Source organism: Lolium rigidum, chromosome 1 (assembly GCF_022539505.1).
Source record: "Lolium rigidum isolate FL_2022 chromosome 1, APGP_CSIRO_Lrig_0.1, whole genome shotgun sequence".
NCBI classification, from domain to species: domain Eukaryota; kingdom Viridiplantae; phylum Streptophyta; class Magnoliopsida; order Poales; family Poaceae; genus Lolium; species Lolium rigidum.
Window position 1 is genome coordinate 113,895,554 of NC_061508.1, and position 14,705 is coordinate 113,910,258.

General features: G+C 44.3%; 1 pseudogene; it reads left to right on the forward strand.

Moving 5' to 3' along the window:
• Positions 1 to 3,608: 3,608 nt before the first annotated feature.
• On the forward strand, positions 3,609 to 11,278 carry LOC124650310 (annotated as a pseudogene).
• Positions 11,279 to 14,705: the final 3,427 nt, after the last annotated feature.

Here is a 14,705-nt window from a genome sequence, read left to right on the forward strand (position 1 = left end):
GGGCCGGCCCACGTCTCCCTCTCTCTGCTTAGCCCGTTAGCGTTTCCCGCCAGCCCATTTAATTCAAAAATTAAATTTCGAATTTTGTTAATTACTCTCAGATGCTGATTTCAAATTTAAATAGAATAAAATCTACCCAACCAAATTTGACAAATTTTATATATTTGGAAACCTTGTGAAAATATCTACAAAACCACACTGGTCCCAACCCTAAATTCTTTGTCGAATAAATATGAGAAAATAAACAAGGCAGGGCCTTTTTCCACTTCAATTAAGTATTAAAAATTGAATAAAAATGCTTTTAAGATGAAACCAACTCCCAAAAATCACATTTCAATATATCTATCAGAATATGTAAAAATATTGTATCATTGTTTTGCATGATCATGTCCTTGTTTAAAAATTGGCCCTAAGGCTATTTAAAGTACTTTTTAAATGAGCCTATTTCTTATCAATGTGTATGAGAGCATCTCTCTCATTTAAATCTTGTCTACACTAAGTTAATATGAGAAAGACACCATGGTCATGTTAAATTCATATTAAATTAGTTGATGATATTAAATCATTGATCATGAGTTATTAAAAGGCATGAGGTGATGAACCTCATTTAAATCTTTTCCCAAATAATAATTATGAAGAGGTTGACCTTGGTCAACCTAGGTCATATGACATTAATTGAGGAAATTAAATCTTAATAAGACTTAATGAGAGGAAATTATTTTCTCTCAAGAACTAAAAAGAAAACTAAATTAATATTTATAATGAGAGGAAATTATTTTTCTTAAGATTAATAATTAAATCAACTCCCATAATCAGCATGTATTATGATAGCTTAGTAAGAGTGATTCTTACGTGTGCTTAGTTTAGTATTTGAGTGGTGTGGTGATTGTGTGTATCATACTCGTATTTAGACGCTAGTACCGAGGAGTACGCCGAGGAGGAGGAGGTGTACACTCAAGGAGAGGAGGACCACTTTGACCAGTACAACAATCAAGGCAAGCTAATACACTTGCAAAGTGCAAAGCTCTCAAGGGCAAAGCACCTCACCATTTGTTTTATCTTCATTAAGCCTATCCCAGTTTTATTACGAGCTTTACTTTCAAGTTTTACTACTTTACTTTGTCAAAGTACTTTTTGATTCATGATTCACTTGATCTAGAGTAGGACAATATCATCTAAGTTAGTCTATGTCAATCAAGCTAAGATAGCACCCCTCATGACTAGTGGCTAGTGCTAAATGCCTAAAATTGACTACTCTAGATGGGAGCATGGTGATATGAGATGATGATGGTAAAATTATGAAATGAATTTTGAAGGTGAATAAGACCAAGAGAAGATAGTGATTTTTGATAAAAAAGCTAATGTTGGTTTGGATGCGATACCTTTCCAATATTGAGTACCCCCACAATACCTGATTATGGGTAAGGCTTAACTAGAAGTTTATGTATCTTAGTATGGGTTCCCTCTGAACACACATCATAGGGGTTATGCCGAGGCTGCCTCCGTTGTTGAGAAATGATGTGAATTAAGGTGAACTGTCCGGCCAAGCCTGTGCGGTTCCCGGGTTGACGAGTTGGTCTTCACTGGGAGGCCAAGCTCATGGGGAGAGGTGCTCATACTAGGGTTAGTAAATGAAAGGTTATGGTTGATGATCCGCGTCTCTGTGATACGATGATTCGGGAAATCCCGACGGATGGAATCAAATGTTGTGGCACAAGTGTGCAACCTCTGCAGAGTGTAAACCTATTCGAATAGCCGTGTCCACGGTTACGGACGGTTGGAAAGGCCATCTAGGTTCCAGTATTAGAATTTGAATATGAATGGTGAATGATGAATTATGGTGAATCACAACTGAGTTGTGGGAATGACACTAATGTTCCCACTTGAGTTAGTTAAATTTATGAATGGTCTATATGAAATGAGTATAAACTAAAATTGGCTTTATGCAAATGAAACTAGAGCTTAGTACCCCCTCTTTAAATTAGTTAGTGATTACTTTGGTATTAGTTTGCGAGTACTTTAAAGTACTCACGGCTGTGTCCCTGGCTATTCAAATGGCCAGAATATGAAGAAGAGCAGCAGTATGAGGAGGACGGTCAGCAGGACGTCTACAACAACTAGGAGTCGCCTGACGTCAAGCGTTGGCCTGTGAAATAGATAGCCCACTCTTATTACGCTTCCGCTACTGTGATGTTCGTTGATCAATAGATCAACTATTTGTGTAATATTGGATCATGTGATCCCCTTTTGTAAGACAATGATGGTTTGTAATGAATGATGACTTATGATATCAGCTGTTATGTCTCGCAACAACAATATTCCTGGGATTGCGATGAATGACATAATAGGCATCCGGACTTAAAAATCCGGGTGTTGACACATAGGTGAACCCTAGTTATATAGGTTTTGTGCTTGACAAATTAAACGCTAGTTTTATTCACATTTGTTAAGCCATAATCGTAAAAGTTGTAAACCGCCTGTTCACCCCGCCTCTAGGCGGCATCCGTGTCTGGTTGGGAGGGTTTCTGGGGCACGCTCTGTGTCGGGGGTGTGCTGACGGCTAGGGTTCAGGCAAGGTGCAAAGAGGAATTTTATATTAGGTTCGTGCACAACCAATTGGCACTTTTAATAGAATCGCCACACGGATTGACACGCTGGAAATCGCCACAACGGAGAATTGCTGACATGAGGGACCAAAATAGCTCCTCAACGGCGGAAGTTAAGGCAACATTTGGTTTGCCCTATATTCGCCCAGAATGGACCCTCACAACAATTGGGTCTCCAAGTTTTCGAAATTCTGGTATTATAAGGAACAACGTACCATGTGAGCTCTCTGGCGAAAATGGGTGGTCCACATAGCCTGGGACCTAGACGGACTAAAAAAATATAAAAAAACAACAACAAAAAGGTGTTGATGTCAATCTACTTAGCCCTAAACAGACCTTATCTATACTACCTCCATCCCAAGCTTAAGGCATATATGTTTTAAAAAGTCAAACCAAGTAGAGTTAAACCAAACTTTTAGAAGAATGTATCAACAAATACGTTATATTGTAGATACTATATGAAAATATATTTCATTTTCTATCTAATAATATTAATTTTGAATTTTGCATGTTAATGATTTTTGCAAAAAATCCATCAAACTTAAGATAGTTTGACTTTAAAAAAACAGTAAGCTTTAGCTGGAGGTAGTACTTGCGAAGGAAGAAACCAAGAAACATCGCGTGTACATGCATTTTGCACGCGCACCCTGAGAATTAGATATTCCATGCTTTTGGGAAAGCACCGTGTTTGGTGAGGTGTGAACTGTGCCTTTGAGAGCAGCGACCTTTGGTGAGGTGTGAACTGTGCCTTTGAGAGCAGCTAGCGCGTTTTTGATAGGAGCTCATTATATTTTAGCTAGCGGGCAGTGGCATATCGCACATATGCGACTGGACACTGCTTGCATTGCCTCCATAATGCGCAACCATGCACGCGTATAAAGTCCGATGAGCAGCGCCGAGGGATGGTGGTGAACATACACTGTAGCTAGCCAATTTGTAATTCCAAAGGCGCACATGACGATCTCTGCATTCTCTGAGACCACTGCGGCAGCAGCGGCAATGATGATAGTCGTAGTGTTCGTCTTGCCACTGTCCGCCGGAGCAGCAGCTCCACCTCCGGCGCCGGCGATCGGCATGCCCAACTGCAGCACCTCATGCGGCGACATCAGCGTGCCGTACCCGTTCGGCATGGGCCCGGCAAGGTGCTACCACTCGCCGGGGTTCAACCTCACCTGCGACAACACCACAAGCCCCCCACGCCTGCTGCTCGGCGGCATCCTCCAAGTCCATTACATCAGCCTCCCCCAGTCCACCCTGCTCGTCACGCGTACCCCCGGCGACGCGAGGGTCGACGCGGGCGGCAGCGGCTCCTTGTTCGCCGGAGGCCTCGGGGACGACGACGGGGCCTACATCAAGCTGTCCTACATCGGGAACGAGCTCATCCTGCTGGGATGCAACGTGCGGGCAACGCTCAGGAACGGCAACGGCACCACCATCAGCACCTGCTCATCCTTGTGCGGGGACATAGGGCCCTCTTGGTACGTGCCGTCCAGTCTCGGCAGCAGCATGCTCTGCACCGGCGACGCCTGCTGCCAGGCGCCCATCGTCGCCGACGCGGGGACGGCGGGTAAGGCAGCCGCTGCCTCCTACGACGTGAAGCTCGAGTGGTTCGGCCGGAACCGCACCGCTGACGAGGAGCGGATGCCCACGCGCGTGTTCGTCGCCGACAAGGGCTGGTTCGAGAAGAAGCAGGTCTCCGACCGGCTGTTACATCCGGCCACAAAGTATATCGACGTGGGAGCCCCGGTTTGGTTGAGCTGGGAGGTCGCGGAACATCCTTCTACTCGTGCAAATAGCAACATAACTTCGCCTTCTTCCCTGGTCGTGTGTGAAGAGGGTGAAGGAGGAGGCTATTCTGCGTGCCTCTGCCCGGAGGGTTACGGAGGCAACCCATACATCCCCGATGGATGCCAAGGTTAAATTCTTCTCGCTACCCTGCAGTACATAAAATAAGTTCATTTCACAATTTGTGCACTATTTTATCCGTACGGAATGTGGTTCAACCACAAAATATCAGGCCATTGTGTTATCAATGGCAGTGGTTAATGTTGATGCTTGTCGTTGTTGCTTGATGTTGGTTGTGAGTGCACGCCATTTTTTATTTTATTTTTTAAATAATTTGGTTGTGTGCATCTTTGATATCTTGAATTTTTTTTTGACGTTTTCCTGTTAGAGATGCAGGGTCTACTAGATATTAGTATATTGCTCTATGTCGAAAAAATGTCTCTGTATTTCATAACTTATGTGGCATAACTAGATTTTTGGATGACAATGTAGATATCAACGAGTGTGAACTGCCAGACTATAGGTGCCTTTTTTTTTGGAGAGAACTTCACCCTTTATTAATTCAAACCAATCTGGTTACAATCAACAAACATGCTGTCAACTAAAAAATCCGGGCAAATCCCAGTCCACTCATGCGTTACATTGTCAGCGCAAGCCAACCTTGCACATACATGAGCCACTGTGTTACCCGTCCTACCAACAAAAATCAAAGAAAACTTCTGGAACAAAAGCCTAACCGAATTTATTTCATCCAGCAGAGGTGCTACTTCTGTCCTCTCCCTGGTTCTAGCTTCCCAACACCTCACGAGCTCCTGGCAGTCTGTTTCAAACACAACTTCCTGGAACCCCCTGGCACGTGCGAAGATTACCGCGTCTCGAAGCGCTAACGCTTCCGCAATGAACGGGTCACGGACACCTGAGTGGACCATCGCCCAGGCTCCTCTGAAACCCATCTCATCTCGGGCCACACCACCACTTCCTGCTCTACCTTCTGCAGCACAAATCGCCCCATCAGAGTTAATTTTCACCACTCTCCCCTCCGGGGGTTTCCATGTGCACACAGGCTTTGCTAGTTGCCTAGGTGTTGCCGTCTTCGGCAAAACGATCTCCAAGAGATCTTGCTCAATTAACTCCACACTTTTGGTTGGTACAAACCCCTCCGAGCCATGCACCGCCCTATTTCTGGAATCCCAAATGGCCGCCATCACGGATATCATTTGTGCCTGTTCCTTCGGCCGTAACCATCCTTCACAAAGGATATCAGCTATCCACGTCTCTGGGTGGAGCCGGGGCAATCGTAGATGAAACACATCATTTGCTGCCAACCAAAATTGACGCGCATGAGAACACTCCAACAATGCATGCATCAAAGTTTCTGGAGCTGCTTTGCATATCCCACAAGTGGCGTTCGCTCTGACATGCCGCTGGGTGAGAGTCGAGTAATCAGGCAAAATGCCGCGTAAAACTCTCCACCAAAAGGCGCGCACTCTAGGTACCACCGCAAGCTTCCATAACTTCTTCCAAACCTCTTCCTTTTCATCAGACGACGAGGCCTCGTCGCTGACCATCTTCTTAGCCACTAGGGCTCGGTATGCAGACCGAACTGAGTACACTCCCGACTTCTCGAGGGCCCATGCTATCCAGTCTGCACCTTCAGAATTCCTAAGTGGAATCTGTTTTATGATCTCAACATCAATAGGGAAAAAATTAGCCTCCAAAACCTCCCAGTTCCACGAGTGGGTTTCAGAGCTAATAAGGTCACTAACCAGCTCGGCTGTACCATTTTCTTTCCTGCCTAGCGGTTTCATATGATGAGCTCCCGGCATCCAATTATCATTCCAAATGGACACGGAGCTACCTGCACCAATCCTCTTAATAATCCCATGTTGTAACGCCTATCTGCCTGCAATAATAGCCCGCCACATACGTGATGCAGTTTTGGGTACTGTCGCTGACATAAAGTCCTTGTCATGGAAGTATCGACTTCGCAAGACTTGGGCGCACAAAGAGTCTAGTGATGCCATTAATCTCCACCCTTGTTTTCCTAGGAGAGCAAGGTTAAACAGGTGGTAATCTCGGAATCCCATTCCTCCTTTTCCTTTTGGTATAGACATTTTGTCCCAAGAGAGCCAATGCATGGATCTCTTATCCAAATTTCCACTCCACCAAAACTTGGCCGTCATAGAAGAAAATTTCTGGCACGTGCCTTTGGATAACTGAAAAACACTCATGCAGTAAGTTGATTTGGCCTGTACAACCGATTTAATCCATACCTCCTTCCCTGGGTATGATAGCATTCTTGCACATCCATTCATACTACTCCTCATATTCTCCCCGAGATATTCAAACTCACCGCTCGTAAGGCGACCAACAGCCGTCGGCAACCCCAAATATTTCTCACTAAAAGCTTCGACATTTATGTCCAGAACATTCTTCATAGCTGCTCTTTGGACATCGGTCGTACAGGGGCTAAAAAAGATAGAGCTTTTCTCCCTATTCACCAGCTGCCCGGACGCCTCATTGTAGATACGTAAAATCTCATTGAGACTATAGGTGCCTTGGAGACGGTGTATGTACCAATACGCATGGATGGTTTGACTGCGGGTGCCCACCAGGAACCACCGGCAACCATACCATACCCGGTGGCTGCATTCCTTCTACCTCGTTCAAAGGCAAACAGTCTTGCAATCAACCTTTTATGTGAGTGGCTTTGCAATCAACTTAACTTTTGGCGTCTCTCTTTGAGATATGCTTGTCCTGTTATATTAACTAGCGCGGTGGCCCTCGCAAATGCAAGGGCATCATCTTTAATGGTTAAAAGTGGCTGGGATAAAGTTATGCTTTTATTTATATCAAATTTTATTTTATGAAATAATATAGCTCTAGCACTATAGAAGGTGTTATGTAAAATAAATTATTACACATGCGAGTAATAACTTAAACCAAGCTTAATTTATGGGCTAATGACTATTGCATCATCTGTCAAAACATCCACACAAACGTATTGTTTTAGATCAGTATCCGATGTTTAGTTTACATTGATAATTTTTCTTGCCGAAACAGTTCTATTAGTTGTTAGGCAAATTAAACAACTAAAATTTCTACCTATGTATGTATTTCTTCCTCATAATTATTTATGTACTCCGGAAACATGAAACATTTTACACTTCAACTGTCTCCATGGTGAAAATTTAACCTTTATTTTTATACCAATATCATACAACAAATGTAGATAAATAAAAATTGATGCTATTTTAGTAATATGATTTTTATTTTAAGCATATTTATAAACATGTTTATATGTCAGTAGTCAAAAGAAAATTAACAGATCGAAGTTAGAGATGTATGACCGCAAGTTTTCTATACTATCTTCCATTTTCTTATAATATTTTTCTATCTATGTTTTAAAATATTTGCATGTTATCTCGACTTCAATTCATGGTTTATACATTATTTCTTAATTTAGTGAGTGATTGGAGTGATTTGTCCTCCTAAGTTTACTTTGCTACATTATAGAAAAAACACACAAAATATTCCGAGGAATGATATTCCAGCCGGAGAATTTAATATTCAAGGAGTATGATATTTGAGCCTGTGGAATGTTTTGGTAAACCTAGTTTTCGAATGTACACGTTTTATTATTTTATGTTTTCTACTCGAATAAAAACTATAGATGTGTATTGTTTATTTATATACAATTGACTATGTGCATGCATACATATCTACACCCCTTTACGTATCGATCATTTATCCTCCCTCCATCCTAAAATAATAAGTGTCTCAAATTTTCCTAGACAGATGTACATCAATATGTAGACAAAACTAAGACACTTTTTTTAGACAGAGGTAGTATGCCATTGTATTATAACTTCAAAACATAGAAATATTTTCAACAAATTCATGCTTTCAGCGTATACGCTTTTTTGGTGAATGGTCTAAGCTATTCATGTCAAGCTAGCTAGGTAGCGTAAGTTTTTTTTTTCATGACCAATTGATCTATAAATTTGTGTTGCATGCACCAGATGGTCTATTTCTGATTGGAGCTACCTAGGTAGCGTGCAATTCTTTTTTTCTGAATAGAGTCTGTTATGTGTACGCTATATATAGGCTTGGGAAAAACTTAGGAGGGTCCACTCATTTAAAAGGAAAATTATAGATAAATAGAGTCTGTTATCTCTACGCCATATGCTCTAGAAAAAAAGGATAATCCACTCCTTTAAAAGGAAAACTATAAACACGTCTCCTCTCTATAAGTCAACGTGTCAAACAAAACTACACTGTTACGTAATTAATAATCCGCCATTAAATCATAGCCACTAATTTTATATCCTACTGTTAAAATAATTTAGATGGTGTGGCTTAATGTGGTGGCTTTATTAGATATCCGTATTTTGCTTTTAGTATATAATAGATGTAGAAACCACATCCATACAAGAGTTCAAAAATAAGAAAATGTTAGGCAGCAACACAAACATGCTAAAAAAACTAAAACTTTAGGTGGACGATATATTTGTCTATTATTCTTTCGAATGCGCTCTGTGGATTGGATGCCGTGCAAGTTGCAATAGAAGAATATTACTAGGTGCACATGGCAGACAAGATGTACTGATTAAGTGTAGATAAGGAAAAAAACAAACAAAGCACCATCGTTAGACTAAAAATTAGTTTTGTGAATTTTAAATGTTTTAGGGCCCAACCATCATCTCAATGATAAAATATTTATGTTGCTAGTTTTGTAAGAACTTGGTGTTGTAGATTTTATTATATTTGTATATACAGTTGATCAATCTTAAGAAAATTTGACGACTCAAGTCAGAGTAAGAAGTGACCTGCTAGCTAGCTAGCTGCAGCTTGTATATATAAACGGAGAAATAGTTTCGCCTTAATAGGTTTAACGTTGCTGTTGGTGGCATATGCAGAAGGCGATAGGTGTAACACGTCATGTGGGGACGTGGACGTGCACTACCCGTTCGGCATTGGACCCAGCCATCCTCAGCGGATGCGCCACCTTCTGCTCCAGCGGCGACGCACAGGCCGGGAAAGTGCCAATTGCAAGCAGCGACAATGGCTGCTACGGCATGGGCTGCTGCCAGGCGCGCATCGCATCGTCCACGGTCGGCATGCCCGACGAGCTGAGCTTCACGTTCGCAGACCTCAACAGCGTCGAGGACATCTTGCCGCGGCCGCCCTACGCGCTGATCGCAAAGGAGGGGTGGTTCGACAACCGCCTCGTCTCGGACCAGCAGACGCGAGCGCTCCAAGGAAACTCAAGGTTTGCACCGAATGTTCCTATTGTTCTGCGGTGGGAGGTGATGCAATCGGCGGCAGGGATACATGCTGCCTCCGACGTGAAGTCGCCTCCGAATTGTCCCGCGGAGGTAGCTGCCGACATCTGCAAGAGCAAGCACAGCCACTGCATACCAGGGGACAGAGGCTATTCTTGCCAGTGCCGCGACGGCTACAGCGGCAACCCATACGTCCCCAGGGGATGCAAAGGTCAGCAGCCTAGCAACATGCACGCTTTAGTTTCTCTAGTGTGTAATAATTCACTCAAATTTAACTCTTTCTCTCATTTTTCTCCTCTCCAGGTGGCCTCATGTCATTCAAAGGTGACCAACTTTGCGAGGATACTGTCTTTTTTCTTTCCAGGTGATAATGATAACAAGAATATATGGATAACCAGATCTACATATTTTCAGGTGTCTTCCCCGCGATCATTGGAATTGCCTGTGGGACGGTTCTTGTGCTTGCGGTTCTCATTTCGTTCTTCGCTTCCAAAAAAATAAAAATTCGGAGGGCACAAATGTTAAAACGCAAGTTCTTTGAGCAAAATCATGGACAACTGTTGGAACAATTGGTATCTCAAAGTGCCGGTATCGGAGAAAGAATGATCATAACCTTGGATGAGCTAGAGAAGGCAACGTGTCATTTTGATAAAGAGCTTGTGGTTGGTGGTGGAGGGCATGGTACCGTTTACAAAGGGATTTTATCGAACCAACGTATTGTAGCTATCAAGAAACCAAACAAGGAGGTTCAAAAGGAGATCGATGAGTTTATAAATGAAGTTGCAATCCTATCACAGAAACGTAGTACAACTCTATGGTTGTTGCCTTGAATCCGAAGTCCCGATGCTAGTCTATGAGTTCATATCTAATGGAACCTTGTATGAGCATCTTCATGTCCAAGGACCAAGATCATTGTCATGGGAGGACAGGCTGCGGATAGCCATTGAAACATCAAAATCCCTCGCCTATCTTCACTCGGCTGCTTCAGTACCTATCATCCACAGAGATGTCAAGTCCGCTAACATACTTTTGGATGATACTCTCACAGCAAAGGTAGCTGACTTTGGAGCTTCTAGGTATATTCCGATGGAGAAATCTGGGGTAGCAACAAGGGCTCAAGGTACAAGAGGATACTGGGATCCCATGTACTTCTACACAGGGCGGCTCACGGAGAAAAGCGATGTTTATAGCTTTGGGGTCGTCCTTGTAGAACTGCTAACCAGGAAGAAACCGTCTTCATATTTGTCCTCGGATGATGAAGCTCTTGTTGTTCATTTTGTTACATTGTTTGGAGAAGGCAATTTGCCCCAGATACTAGATCCACAAGTTATGGAGGAAGGCGGCAAAGAAGTCGAAGACGTGGCTACTATAACGGTAGCATGCTTAAAACTAAGAGGTGAGGATCGTCCAACCATGAGACACGTGGAGTTGACATTGGAAGGCCTGCGTGAATCTGATAAGCACACTTCAAATAATGTGGTGGACAACACCGTTGGCGATATGGATGTAGAAAAATATGTTCTTAGAAGAGGGGGTGAGGAACCGACCAGACGGTATAGTATGGAAGAAGAGTTTATACTATCTGCACGGTATCCTCGGTAGTTGGCTAGCATGTCAAGCCGTAACTGCATATACTTGTTTCCATATCTGACCATGAAAGAAAGAAAAAAATTGCTTTTATCGGTATGAAAGAATTTTTTTCTCAGCATTCAATCTCATACATATATGCAAAATCAGTGTGCAGCTTCAATATTGATCAAGCGTGGAAAATGTGATTTTTTTTAAATAATACGAATTATTTATTTAATTCCAGGAATAACGTGCAATTTCAAAAAATTCCAAAAGTGTGACCCGGTCGGTCATTAGCTGATCGATCGTTCACTAGTACTCCAAGAACTAGTTGGTCGATAGCTGACCAATTGGTCAGCTACCAATTGGTCAGCTACCGACCGACCGGCCTTCCATCGACCGGCCATCTAACAGCCGATGATTTGTATGGATTTAGTTTGGGTTAGTACCAGCGATATCTCCTGGCACTTCTCCCCCATTCTTTTCCCGCCACCGCTTTCTCGCCATATTTTCCCCCTCTCCCACCACCGCTCTCCCGCCACCGCTCTCCCGCCATATTTTCCGGCCACGCTCTCGGATTTTTGCCTATAAAAAGCAGGGATCGACACATTTCGCTGCACAGGTGTTTCTACCCCTCTTTTTCGTGCCGTCTAACTTAGCTACCATGAGTGTGTCGTGCTTTGACCAGGAGTCTAGGCCGGTGAAGGCTAAGGCTGCTAGTTTGCCCCCGGGTGTGAGAGCGGAGCGGTGTTGGTGCGGTCGTCTTGCAAAGGTTAAGCAGGTGGAGGATTTCTCTGATCAGTTTGGCATGAAATTTTTCATGTGTGCGAACTATGAGCATGATCCACCCCGAAGTTCAGCTTCGTCGTCCACTAGGCCGCCGGTATGTTTTGACCTAATTTTATTTAGGCATAATTTTATTTATGAATGTGGTTCAATATTACTCTTTGTGCTGCAGTCTCCACCGCCCCTATGTAGATGGTTTCACTGGATAGACGCGAAGCAGCCGGATTGGGCGCGCCAGGAGGTTGAGGAGAAACACCGGCGTGCGTGGGCAACCTTCTTTGAGGAGGAGCATCAGGAAAAGGCTCGTGCTAATGCTAAAGCAGAGCGAGAGAGGCAGATCCAGAAATTAAGGGCCGAACAAGCTCTAAATCGCGAGGTGAATCAGAAGAGGATGGATGATGAGGCTCCACGTAGGTTTGCATAGGAAGTGGTGCGAAGGGAGGCTCGTGAAGCGGAAAGGAAGAGACAAAGGGAAAGAGCTGTTGAGGCGCAAGCGGCAGAAGAACGCGGTGACAAGTCCGGAAAATGGCCACGGTGGACGCAGGGAAAGTAGTGTGATGTGTCGTAGTGGCTATGTATCTTAATTTCAGTTTTAGTTTGTCGTTGTATCTTAAATTCCGTTGTAGTGGTAAGCCGTATTTTAATTTCAGCTGTAATGTATCTTAATTTCAGTTGTAGTATTGATTTGAATTGAATTTGCCGCAAATATGTTGTGTCAGAAATTTTGGCTCAATTGTTTCCCGCCGAAATTCGCCGCCATTTTTTCCCGCCCAAATTTCCCGCCACTTTTTCCCGCTCACATCTTCCCGCCTAAACTCATCCCTTCTAGCCTATAAAAACCCCCACACCGTTTCCTCGTGTTTCAGTGTATTCTCTCAACAAGATGGATCCCCCATATAAGAATCCCCCCATCTTTTCAACGAATTCATGGCCAAACCTCTTCTAGACAGTGCCCGCTATGTGATGAGGGAGAGTAAGGTAGAGACATTCGAGGAGTTCATCGGTAGCGACGCCTTGCTCCGTAAGGTGGGTAGGAATTTGAGACTTGGTCTTATGGAGATCCAGTGAAGAAGATGACTGCTCGTAGCCCACGGGAAATAAGGTGTGAGCTTATCAGGTTGAATGAGAAGTGGAAGTCAGTAACATGGAAGAATAAAGAAGATAGGGAAAGGAATTTGAAATATCCAGCACGGTGGGCGGTTGAGAGTGAGGACGACAATGATATCTTTGAGCCTAGCAACAAGGTGAAGAGAGTTGCATCGCCGAAGGGCAAGAGTGCCCCAACTCCTCGAAGGGCAAGAGTGCTGCACCGCCGGTCGTCGACTCGGACGATGACTTCGAGCCTAGCACGAAGGCGAAGAAAGCTGCATCGTCGAAGGGCAAGAGTGTCAAGTCCTCGAAAGGCAAGAGTGTTGCACCACCGGTTGTCGACTCGGACGACGACTTTGAGCCTAGCACCAAGGCCATGAAAGCTGCATCGGCGAAGGGCAAGGGAAAGGGTGTGCTGCGTTCTTAGTTTTTGTTTTAGTTTTTTGAGGTATCTTAAATTCTGTTGTAGTGATAAGCCGTATTTAAATTTCAGCTCTATTGTATCTTAATTTCCTGCGCTGTTTTAATAAAGTACTATTGATTTAGCACGAAACAGAAGATGTGAGCGGGAGATAAGTGGAGGGAAATTAAGCATACATAAATGTCTCATACGTAAGTCATGCATACATAAATGTCTCATACGTAAGTCATGCATACATAAATATCTCATACATAGGTGATACATCAGCTGGGGGACGTCGTAGTCTGTGCTGTCGTGGGGGTGGCGTAGCACGGGGTGTCCAACCTGTCCGGGGCCCTGACGTTGCGAGCAGGGATCCAGGACCCGGACTTGGGGTCGTATTGCGTCTCCTGTGTGGGCTTTAGTGGAGGAGTTTGCATACCGACATAGTTCTGCTTCGTGATATAATACTCCATGTGCTCAACATCCTGATCACTAGCTCCCCATGAAGGATTAGATGCAGTGTGCTGTGTGTATCCTGTGGCATGAAATATAAGTGATGTCAAACTAAGTGGAGTATAGTTTATATGGAACACAATAGCTAGAACAGTACATACCCTGCGTATATCCTGCTCCTCCCATGAAAGGAGCCTGCTGCTGCTGCCACTCGTCGAAAGAAGCTTGCTGTTGATAGTACTAAAAGTCGTCGACGGAAGGAGTGTGCTCCTGCTGCTGCCACGACGAACCTCCTGCCTGGTCAGGAGGTGGTGGTCTGGGTGTCGCCGTCGGCGTGAGAAGAGGCCGTGATCCATGCTGCTGGTACTGAAAGTCGTCGAACGAAGGAATGTGCTGCTGCTGCCACGACGAACCTCCTGCGCGATCAGGAGGTGGTGGTCTGGGTGTCGCCGTCGGCGTGAGATGAGGCCGTGGATCGTGTCGTGTGGAGGGCCGTGGTGGAAGGAGGTGGCGCTGAACGACGTCGGAAGTACGGCTGCACGTGATAGCCGAGTAGATCCCGCGTAGCTTCTCCTCGAGACGCATCAACCAGGACACCTGTTGGTCGCACGGCTGCAGAAGAGGCCCACTGGACACTTGACGTGTGTACCGAGCGACTTCATCGTGTAAATCTGAAGTCATCTGGCCCTGGAAAATTATCGAAGGGCATGGTAGCATATAAACCGTAGA